Raw genomic sequence first — 11981 nt, forward strand, 5'->3', positions numbered from 1 at the left:
ACTGTATAATTTTAAATCACATTCGCATGTATTCTTTCTTGATCCCCATTCCTTTTTTTCTTTCTTTGTTAGGGAAGGAAGGGAAAAAGTAGGAGAATATAGATTGAATAATATATAAGTGCTTTGTAGTTTCTTTGATGGAAATTCTTCCAGACACAAGACAGTGGGTTTGCCTCACAAGACTGCTGCAGTCCAGCATCAAAGACACACACACACACACACACACACACACACACACACACACACACACACAGAGAGAGAGAGAGAGAGAGAGAGAGAGAGAGAGAGAAAAGATGGGCCTTAGCTGCTTGCTGTTGTCAAAGGAAAACTCAGAGGTTGATGTGATACATATAGCTTATTAAAGACTTCCTGAAAGCATCTCTAAAGTATGTTCATCTCCCATGTGCAAAATTTCCTGAATAGAAACATGTTTATGGATAATGTATCCCTAGTTCATGTGCTCCAAGACAACATTGTAACTCTTGATTTTAAATAATTTTCAGGGATGGGCTCAGGAATTTAACATCTGGCTTTGTTTTTTCTCATACTCTTTGTAAAATAGTCATAATTATGATGATGCATTTTGTAGGAAATCTGCTCCATGCCATGAAGAAATGGAACAGGGATCAATATTCCAATTTTGGTCATCAGAAAATTAGTTGATGATTTGCTTATAATTGCATATGATTGTGAAAATAGGAAAATAAAGATTTCTAGGTAAATTGATTTAATGGGCTTTTATGAAAACTTTAGAATGAAGGTGGGGTTTGGAAGACATGCCAAAATTAAAGATAAACAGCAGGGCATAATGAAGCAAGGACTGAGTGCACAGAAAAGACAAGTGAGTTCTAGTTGGGTCATTTTGAAGAAGTCTCTAAAACTTCCCTACATCTTGCTTTCCTTATATGTAAAGTAAGCAGATTGTAACTCTAAAAATCCTCAACAGCTCTTATTTTTTTAAAAAAATATTTTTATTGACTTCAGAGAGGAAGGGAGAGGAAGAGAGAGATAGAAACATCAATAATGAGAGGGAATCATTGATGGGCTGCCTCCTGCACACCCCCAAATGGGGGTTGAGCCCGCAACCCCGGCACGTGCCCTTGACCAGAATAGAACTTGGGACCCTTCAGTTCACAGGCTGACGCTCTATCCACTGAGCCAAACCAGCTAGGGCCAGCTCTTATTTTTCTTACAACTAAACCATAAATACAGAGAAGGCCAATTTAAATTAGAATAAGAGGAAAGGCTTCAGTGGCAATGATCCTGGACTGAATTAAAAATATGGTGGGGCAGCTGAAGCAAAAACCCCTGCAGAAAGAGATCTCAGTAGGCATATATTAAATGCTCCTTGGATAAAAACTTGCTGTACCATGCCATGTTGCATCTGCAAAGAGAAACAAAATAAACCCAGATTTATCTCTGCTATTTCCATCACAGTTTCTTTGTCCAGGATTATATATATATCCACATACATCCTACTTATATTTCTAAAATTTTTTAGTGGGCATTATTAATATTTCAAAATATTTTGGAACCTTGAAGGAAAATGCTACATACATATGATTGGGGAATGCACTCATATCTTTTGGTGCTTTCTATGAATGCATGTATTTATAATCCTCTCTGCAATTCTTGTTAAATAAGAAAATATCCTGGAGTTCTAGGAAGACACGAGATGGGAAATCAAATTCTGCATTTGGGCATTATAATTTAATTTTCTGTTTCTGCTAGGTGCATGAGTGTGAGAAGATTCTATCTATCCTTCACGTGTATGAACAGGCAGGGTTAGACAACAAACAACCCCTTTGTCAAACAGAAAGGTATAAACACACTAAATTGCACAAGCAGGACTGACTCCCCTTCAGGCTGATGCATATACTTAATGAAGGACACGTGCAAACTCAGCCAGGAGCTCAACAAGTCTGTACAGTTCATCCTAAAGGAACCTGACTTAAAATAGCTTTGTATGACTCAGTTGTTTGCCTGTGGCTTCTTTTAAGAACCATCTGAAAAGGAGAGTCAAATACTCCTATATGATCCACCAAAATCTTGACATCTCAAGAGCTGCTAGCTTGCCCTCTTTTTTCCCTGCAGGGGTATTCCAGAAACCAGAGTGACCTTGTCTGCACACGTGGAAGGTCAATGAGATGCAAAGATCCAGGAAAAACTTTTCCAGGCTGTTACTATAGCATGTCTGCTTCCCACTTAAATATTTAGAAAATATGGTTTCAAATACACCAACTAGGATGTAAGTTCTTATCCACTTATGATTCAAGATAGATTTAAATGTAGTGTTCGGTCCCCTGTTCTCTTGGACTTTTATAATACAGTATAAATTATTGTCCAAGATTCAAATCTGTCTCTATCTATACATCTATATCTTGGATTAGATTGGGATGTTTAAGCACAAACAAAAGTTCTTCTCTTTTAAAAGTTACATTTCAAAATGACACAGTCAGTGGTCACTGTTTATTTACAAACACCAAGTGGTATTTGCAAAAAAAAAGGACAAATTTTAACCATTTTAAATATTTAAAAATCCAACCAAGGAATGCAAACACTTAGGGAGCTCAGAAAGACATGTGACATTTTAAAAGGCTGTGTTGCTTCTTTTGCGATTGGTCTTTAGATAGAATGTTGGTCATAATAGGAAAAACAGCCACTGGATTTTTAATTAAAGAAGAGAGATCTAGTTGTGGACCTCAAAATGTGACCTTGGTTAAGTCATTTATTGTAGATTCTATTGTAGTCACCTTTAAAATGGGACTAATGACACCTGTCCTCCTTGCCTTACAGGAGGGATATAAAGATAAGAGAATTAAAGTAGGAGAAAGTGCTTGGCAAGCAATGAAGTCATATGTCAATTTCAAGGCAGACATTATGTTGCTTATGTAAATAATAGCTTGTTTTGTTTCATCTGGATTGGTTTGCTTGGCCATGTTGATCTGATCCAAGCAATAATTAACCTAGACCTCCAAAAGAGAATTGGTCTTGGAATAAGAATCATAAAACATCGGAGTGCAGATGTGTGCCAAGTATTCAGTGGTGAGAAATAGCTACCATCTGGATCGTTCTAAGACGTTTATGCCGTCATTGTAGACATGTCCCAGAAACAAATTTCCGTAGATTTTTCCTTCACTCACTGTCTTTGAGGGGAGGAAGGGTAACATTTAACTATTTTATTTTGGAATTTGATGTGTATCTATATTTAGATACAAAGCAGCCTTATAAAAATGCTTACGTGTTTATGATGTTTTTCATGTTTTTGATAGCCATTTATAGATAGATAGATCTCAAGCCTTAAAAACAATCCCATTAGATATGTATGGCAGATGTTATGCCCATTTTACCAATAAGAAAACCTAGTCACAGATTAACAAAGCGACTTCTCTAAACTGACAAAATCCATTGTTTATTGTTATGGTGGAAGGAGGATTAGAATTCAAATTCTTAAGTAAATATTTCTTATTCTATACTATGTTATGGCTCCATCATTTTACATGTTTTTACTGTAGCTGTGCCATATACCTGATTTATTCAACTCCTTTGCTTATCTAAGGCCTACTTGCCAATAGCAGAGCCAACATTACCTCCTCAGAGACACATTCTGTCATGAGGTTAGCTGCCCCTCCTACGTGCGCTCATTCTTCTAACAAAGCATTGATCACATTCCATTGTTGGTTTTCTTCTGCCTCACCCACTGGTCTGTGAAAGTCTTGATCATTCCCAGAACAAAGTGCATAGTGGATAAGTGAATACACTTTTCATGATGAGAAACAATGTAGATCTAGCCGATTCTCAAGACTTACCTGTAGTTTCTCATAAATTGCAGCTGGTTGGCTTTACTTAGAGTTCAGAGTCTGTATCTTTTTTCCACCATTTGGGGATACATATGCCCAAATTTATACATGCTCACTATTGTCTCAGTACCAATCTTTAAATAGGCAGGAGGTGTTTTAAGAAGTTTTATCCTGACTGTATTTTACTTTTACACTCGCTATGTAGACTGGTTCTTAGTTCACGATTCAGTAGGTTGTTGGTTTGTTTTCCTGAAGTTCAACCCCCAACTTTAATACTTGCTCCCAAGTCCTCATATCTGTATCCATGTGACGAAATCTTGGTATGCCAATCTCCTCACACCGTACTCTCCCCAGTAAACTTTTCAGTGTTCTAAACTATTTTTTTTAGTATTCTAAAGTCCTTCCAGGTATGTCTCCACTTTTGTACATTAATTTTCCCCTCTTATACAAGCCTAGTGGTCATGAGCTTTGCCTCCTAAGGAAAAATTTTCTTAATACTGATTGCTTTCTTTCCGGTAGGTGCTTTAAAATCTAATCTATACATGGATTACCTGTTACCAACTTTAACTTACCTGATTCCATATACTTGCTAATGTGTATTAAACTTTTAGCATCTCCCTTGTTTAATTTCTTAAAATAACTTCTTTTCTGGACTATCTTGCACACATTTGATAGGAAAATAATTATATTAATCTTTATTCAAAACTTGAGCTTATCTTCTCAGGAATATTCACAGCTCATTGAGTCTTAACTATATCCTTTATCTTCATGAACTTCATTATTCAACGTACTGTCTCTATCTTCTCCCTACCCTAACCACAATGTGTTCATATAGAGCAGCTCATCCACTTATAGAGCAGGTAGAATAACAAGAACCTGTGAATGGCAATGAGAGAGAACAATACAAATGAGAGGGAACTTTTTTTTCCTCCAGAGAGTCTCCTCCATTTATAGGTATTTGTGAGATCACCTAATTAGTCTCATTAAACATCATATTTGATAATAATACTTTCCTGGATAATTTAAGTGAATCACATATGAATTCATTTCTTCCAATTACTCAATAAGGCATATGCAGATGTAAGTATTAACAGAAAATAATCTAATAGATTTACTAGATTGAAAGAAATAATATTGTTGATATGGGATTAAAACAAAATTAATCTATAAAACAATTATTTAGTATCCAAAAGTGTTCCGTGCCTATATCGATGGGACAAATTAGTTAATATGCAACTTATCACAAAGATATATTTCTATATATGTAAATACTCCTATTAGGCAACCTTAGGGAAACAAAATGTGTTTATTTGTGATTAACCTTAATTTACATTTTTATTTTAAAATTTAATAGGCACCCCATCATTTTTTTTCTTTTTACCCAAGGCTAATTTTTTTCCCCTGGGGAGTTCAGATTTCAGAAATATAAATTGAAGGTTTATTCTGCACAATTACCATAATTTAATTTTGCCTCCCAAGGACAGAGTAATGGTTTTCTGCTAAAAGAATCCATGAGACAATAAAAAACAAACACCACTGTGATTTTTTTGTGTGTAATTTAATGGCGTAACTATGGAAAGTGTTTTATTTTCCAATATTATATATTATGGTCTTTAAGTGGTCTTTGTGGTCATTCCCCTTCACAAGAATATTTTCTCTTGCCAAAAGAAATGGACTAGAAGTAAACATAATATTATGCAAAATGATAGGTTTGCTTTCTCTCTGGATTAGTGGCAAGAACCAGTTGGTATTTACTGACTTTTCTTCTTAATGGGTGGATGGAATCTGAAGCTGCGTAAATAAGATAATGCAGAAATTATAAGTCTATTTACTCCCAGTGTGGTTTTTTAGTTTTTAAATTCTATTGGCAAACAAGTAGTCTTGGAATAGTTAAAATCCAAAAGTGTGATGTGTCCTAAAAAGCAATCTTGTAGGTCTCCCATAAGTAATTGTGCATGTTTCTGTAATATTCTCTACTCATTTAATCGAGTGCTTAAGAATTATTTTAAATGTAAGAACTCTTAACACATCTTTAAGCTTGATCGTATGCATTCAAATATTTTCTTAGTCTTTTTATTCTCTTACACAGTACAGATATTTAAAATATTAACATTCAGGATGGGGCAAAAGTTAGTTTATAGTTGTGAGTACGCAAAACACAGTTTATTCTTGATTATTTATTCATTGTTATATTATTTTCCATACAAACAACTATAAGCCTACTTTTGCCCCACCCTGTATTTTAATGTCAGTGATGTCTTCATGGATTTTTTTCTCTTGTTAACAACATGATCATTTGTTTCTAGATACTGTAAACATTTTATACATTTCTGTAAATTCTCCTCCTCGAAATTTTTTTTTAATTTTTACTCTAGCTGCAGCTTATTTGATTTGTTATTTAAGATAGATTTCTAATTTTTCTTTCTACATTTTTTATTTGGTAATTCCAAGTTTATACTTAGTTATTATTTTTAATATGAGTGCTGTCATATGAGTGCTACCAATAAGTACTCAGCCATTCCATTAACGATGGATATCTGTTTTGTTTCTAGGATTTTGCATTTATATAATTTTTCTTTGAATATTGTCTTTCCAATTCAATTTTTTAGACATGTAGGAGTAGTTTCTTGGCTTTTTATTTGTTCAAATATGCATATATCTATTGACCTCATATTGAATACCAATAGGCATTTTCAAATCAATTGGAAGAATTTAATATAAGTTTTTTTTTCATTTTTTAAAAAAATATTTTTATTGACTTTAGAGAGGAAGGGAGAAGGAGAGTTAGATAGAAACATCAATGATGAGAGAGAATCATTGATCGGCTGCCTCCTGCACACCCCCTGCTGAGGATTGAGCCCGCAATCCGTAAATGTGCCCTTGACCAGAATCGAACCCTGGATCTTCTGGTCCGCAGGCTGACGCTCTATCCACTTAGCCAAACCAGCTGCAGTGGTCAGCAAACTCATTAGCCAACAGAGCCAAATATCAACAGTACAATGATTGAAATTTCTTTTGAGAGCCAAATTTTTTAAACTTAAACTATATAGGTAGGTACATTGTTATTAACTTAATTAGGGTACTCCTAAAGCTTAGGAAGAGCCACACTCAAGGGACCAAAGAGCCACATGCGAGCCGCAGTTTGCCGACCATGGACTAGGGCAATATGAGTTATTATAACTATATAATCATTATTTTAAATTCGATCAAATGCTGGCATAAGAAGCATTGCATCTAGCTCAAAAACACAGAGGGATTTTATTCACCAAGAGAAAATATAGATAGAATTTAAAAATCTATAAAATATTTAATGAAATGTGAACTAATTTTGTGTATTTTAAAAACTGATTTTTTTCTGAACTTATTGTTGGGTTTCAAAAAATAAGCTGAGTGCTAATTAAGATTGAGGTCTGATTACCTGTTTCTAATATTTTCTTTTTGCTTTTGAGTCAATAAATGACTTTGGAAATCCACTTCCCCAAATGTAGTCATTAGTAATGAAATATAGTTCATTAAAAACATTTTCCTCTTTGGAATGTCATGGTGTTTTAATGATACCTTCTATTAGGAATATAAGTGGCTCCCTTCATATTTATGGTAAAATTGAAGCTTTCTTATGGCTAAATGGAAAGCATGTGGTATATTTGGGAGTAATGTCTATATTCTTAGTAGATTTTAAATAGTGGACCACTAGTTTGGAATGTGAGGGGAAAAAAGCAGGTTGACACAGTATGTGATTTTGGAATGTGAAGAAAAAGCAGGTTGAAAAAAAGTATTTCCCTATAGAAATATAGATTAGCAATAAAACAGTAAGTAAGCAGAAAGACGTTTGAATAACAATTTATAACTAAGACATATAAGGAAGCACAATCTTTCGTTAATAGCATGAATTTCAGCCAGTCACACCTGAGATGAGCCTGGACCCTCTGCTTAAAGGCTATGAGAAGTTGGGTAAATGACTGTCTCTCTCTGGGTTGAGTTGCTTCAGCAACAGAATGAAGATAAAAATAGCACCTACTTCATATAGTTGTTCTGAGATTAAGTAAGATTATACATCCAAACCTTCATTGTAGTATCTGACATCTCTAAGTACTAAATGCATGATAGGTCTTATAAGAGCAATTCTAGGGGAAAATGTCATCCCCTAGGGAAGTATAGTGAAAAGAAACCCTCCTGTATTACCGAATCGATGAAAACCACTCCACTTTTTGCAAGTAACATGACAACAACTTTCAAGAGTAATAAAATTGATTAGGTAGTCTTTTTCTGAATAACAACACGTCTAAACAGCTATTTCAAGGTAAAACACTTAAAATTGGAAAAATTTGCTTGCAAAGATGTTATCTGTAGCGGAGTATCAGAAATAACTGGAAAGAGTCAGCAGTAAATCCATTTAACTGGATAGAATATTGTGCAACTACTAACAGCGACAATTATGAAGATGATGATGAAACATAAAAATGCTTGTAGCAGAATTTAAACAAATCAGATAAGAAATGTCTGTGTCTGTGTGTAAAGATGGACTAGAAGGGAACAGAGTGTGCTGTTGACACAGTTAGTGACTATGAATAAGCATTGACAGGGATTTATGGGTGCAGCCTACTGACTTAATACACGAAAAAAAGTGCGGTACCTTGAAGCACCTTCTCTGGGTTGCTTATTTCATTTCAGAGGAGCATATGAAGATTTTCCAAGGGCTTGATTTAGTCCACGTTAACTCAATTTCATCTCCTTCCCCGGCTATCTTTCTCAATCAACTCCTATTCTCTATGAATTTCTCTACGTGTCTCATAAAGAATGTGGCAGTAACACGTGGGCTGAATTTAAAGTACTCTGAAAAAAATTGAGCGGAGATGTCAATGTTCAAGCAAGTGTTCTTTCTGAGCAGCTCAGCTTCATAATTGTGCACTGACTACAAAGAGTTTGTCTTGTCATTAAATTGTTTAGCATCCAGACAGACTTGTTTTTATATAACAGGATTAATGGTAGGACTACAAGTACAAACCCAGCTTATTGGCCCAAACAAGTTAAGAGCTTGCAAAGGTGCAAGGACATGAGAATGAGCTGCTGGTAAGGTTTGGAACCCAGCAGTTCAGGACAGGTGGTACTATATCGTCAGTCCTCAAGCCCCCAAACCCCACACTTCCTATTTCTCCACACAAGATAAGGCTTTATAAGGCATTCTAGCTGTGAGGAACATTTGTCTTTGGTTAAGCCTATATGGACTTGCTTTATTTAATCTTCTAATTCAGACCCTCTCACTTCTCTGCTATCAAAAAAGTGCAGATCACTGTTGTAAACTATATAGAGGGGATGATTGTTCAGTTGGCATTGTCTAAAGGTGTTATTTATTCACACAATAAAGCTTACACTTTAATAGTGATAACATTCTGTGATTTCACAATAGGAAATGGAAGATGGAATGGTATATAGGCCATAGTTTCCAATTCATAACTATATTATCAATTGAGGGTATTATTATACATGTATTGAAGGTAGGGGTGTGATTAACAACAAAAGTACATTTTTATTTCACTTAAAAAACCCCAAATCAAACATTCGTCATTGTAGTCAAACATTTGTTATTAGCACGAGATAGTGATAGTAATTTATAAAATGGCCCACTGAATAGTGTAAAATACTAAAGAAAAAAAATTCCACTGTAGTTTATTAGTTTCACATGTTCACTATTAACAGCGAAGTAGTGAGTTTACCCAAGATGATTTCAAGTTGTTTTATACATTAAACCAAGACAGCTCTTCTTTCAGTATTGGTCATATATTAAATTATATAACTTTAGAACTAGAAGGGGCGTAGAAAGCATTTAATTTAATAAACTTTGGAGTAGTCATTGTCATCTATAGACTTGTTTAAAATCAAAGATTTCTCTGGATTGGGAGAGGTCTCATTCCGTACGTTGTTGTTTCTTTATATGGCAACAATCTCTGCTCCTAAATATAGTCCCATTTGTTTCCCATGCTGTAGAATAAGGAAGAATCTGAAATAGATAGGAAAAGTCAGATGCCATTATGCAAAAGCAATGCCACCAAGTGTGTAGGGATAATTCCTGGTACAGCTTAGATGATGTTTCTAAGGAAACCATTTAAATACGTCCTCAAGTCTGCCATACCAAGCCTCGAAGCAACGGAAGAGTTGTCATCCCCTCCAGCTCCATTATCCAGTGCTTACTTTTAAAAGACTTTTGATAGCTGGAAATAATTGACCAGATAGCCTTTCATTTCATCCATTTGGCATTTGTACTTGTAAAAAATGTTAAGTGGCCCAGCTGGTGTTGCTCAGTGGTTGAGCATTGACCTATGTACCAGGAGGTCATGATTCAATTCCTGGTTGGGGTATATACCCAGGTTGTGGGCTCGATCCCTAGTGCAGGGCATGCAGGAGGCAGAGGATCAATGATTCTCTTTCATCATTGATGTTTCTACCCCCCTCTCTCTCCTTTCCTCTCTGAAGTCGATAAAAATATATTTTTTAAAAAATTAAGTAATCAAATCATTATATTCATCTACAAAGTTTAGTAGAGGAAATCTGATAAAATATGCTGTCAAAACATGTCAAAAGATTGTCAAATTTATTTATTTGATTACTATGCATTAAGATCTACTTTGTGCTTAGCACTGGGCTAAACCCTGGGGGTTAAAAGTAAACTTTGTTTTTAGAAGCTGACGAGCTACTATGGCTTTATCAATTATAATTCTATATTAAAGAATATCTCATCTAAAGAGTTTAACAAGTATCTTCAAATAATAGTTTTTAAGTTTTTCTCTGATTTTTCTTTTCCCAAACCATCAAATTTCTCCTGGCTTATTCATACAGTATCCTGAGAAAGATGACCTGAATAGAAAGTGAGTCACGTGAACAAATAAAGCATCAATTTAAGGACACAGATGTATAAACCAGTTAGGCAATTTTGTCTGGAAGATCTGAAGGCTAAAGGGGAGGTGGAGGATTCCGTTTTCCTGGCTTTCAAATTATTTGGGATATGTTCTAGCTTAGCAGGCCATGAAAATAAATCCTTGGTTGGCAAGGCAACAAATAAAAGCACATTTTTTGGGGTAACATTAGAGTCATAAGTAAAATAAGAATGTATAACTCACAACTTAGATGATAAATTACCCTAGTTGGTATGTGGGAATAACCATACACATGCACAAATGTGGCATTCTCAGAATAATATGAGCACATGTACATTTTTAAAAGACATATCTGTTACCCCCATTACTAAAATTTGGCTGTTAAGCCCCCAAATTTCGAGTGTCAGCTGCAGCTTCACCAACAGCTTGGATAGAGGCAAGCTACACAATATTTACTAGTAACTTAGCTACAATCTACCCATCAGCCTCCTCATCTTTTTAGTGCTGTCCCTTTGATAAAATAGTAGAACTTACAGGTAACATTGCAAAATTCTCACATAAGAGATCTCTTCTGAGATGATGAAAATGTAATGTAGATGTGTACAGGCAAGTTGAGGTGGGCAAAATTGTTCTTTAGAACTCATGGTGTTTGAATAGTTGTTATACTTTCTGGCTCTCAGCTATACCCAAAGACAGGAGGAAATAGTAAGACCCCTATATTTGGACACATTTAGTGTGTGGCCCTGCATTCTCTTTTCCTCACTTTCCCTCAGTTTCTGATTTATTATTGAGAATCCATGTAGTTCCTGAAAAGCTAACTTCAATCCTGGCTCTGAGCATTGAGCACATGATCAAGGCTAAGCCAAACAGCTGATTCAAACCTTGGGCCAGAGTTATTGGCTGTTGAACGAGCATGTGACTTGAAGAAACCTATCCTAGCAAGCTTGGAACTTTGTTTTGATTGACAGGACAGTGTTCCTCCTGGATGTGTAGAAAGTAGCATGTCACTCTGGAGACTGTTGGCTCTTTGCTAACCCTGAGAGGAGTTAGCCTTTAGGAGGATTTGTCACCATGGAGTATCAAACAGAGGCATGAGTAGGAGGTGGGACCATGGTGGTCTTGTTTTGCCACTGAATTAAGAATTCCTTGAAATCCAACTAACTTCAGAGCCTAAGTTATATGAACCAATAAAGTATCTTTATTATTTAAGCTAATTAGTTGGATTCTATTACCTGCCACTAACAAAGACTTCTAATGAATACATTCAAATATATGCGAGGTAACAGCAGAAAGGAGATTCAGACCTTAG

This window comes from Myotis lucifugus, unplaced genomic scaffold, assembly GCF_000147115.1.
Source record: "Myotis lucifugus unplaced genomic scaffold, Myoluc2.0 scaffold_15, whole genome shotgun sequence".
In the NCBI taxonomy this organism is placed as follows: domain Eukaryota; kingdom Metazoa; phylum Chordata; class Mammalia; order Chiroptera; family Vespertilionidae; genus Myotis; species Myotis lucifugus.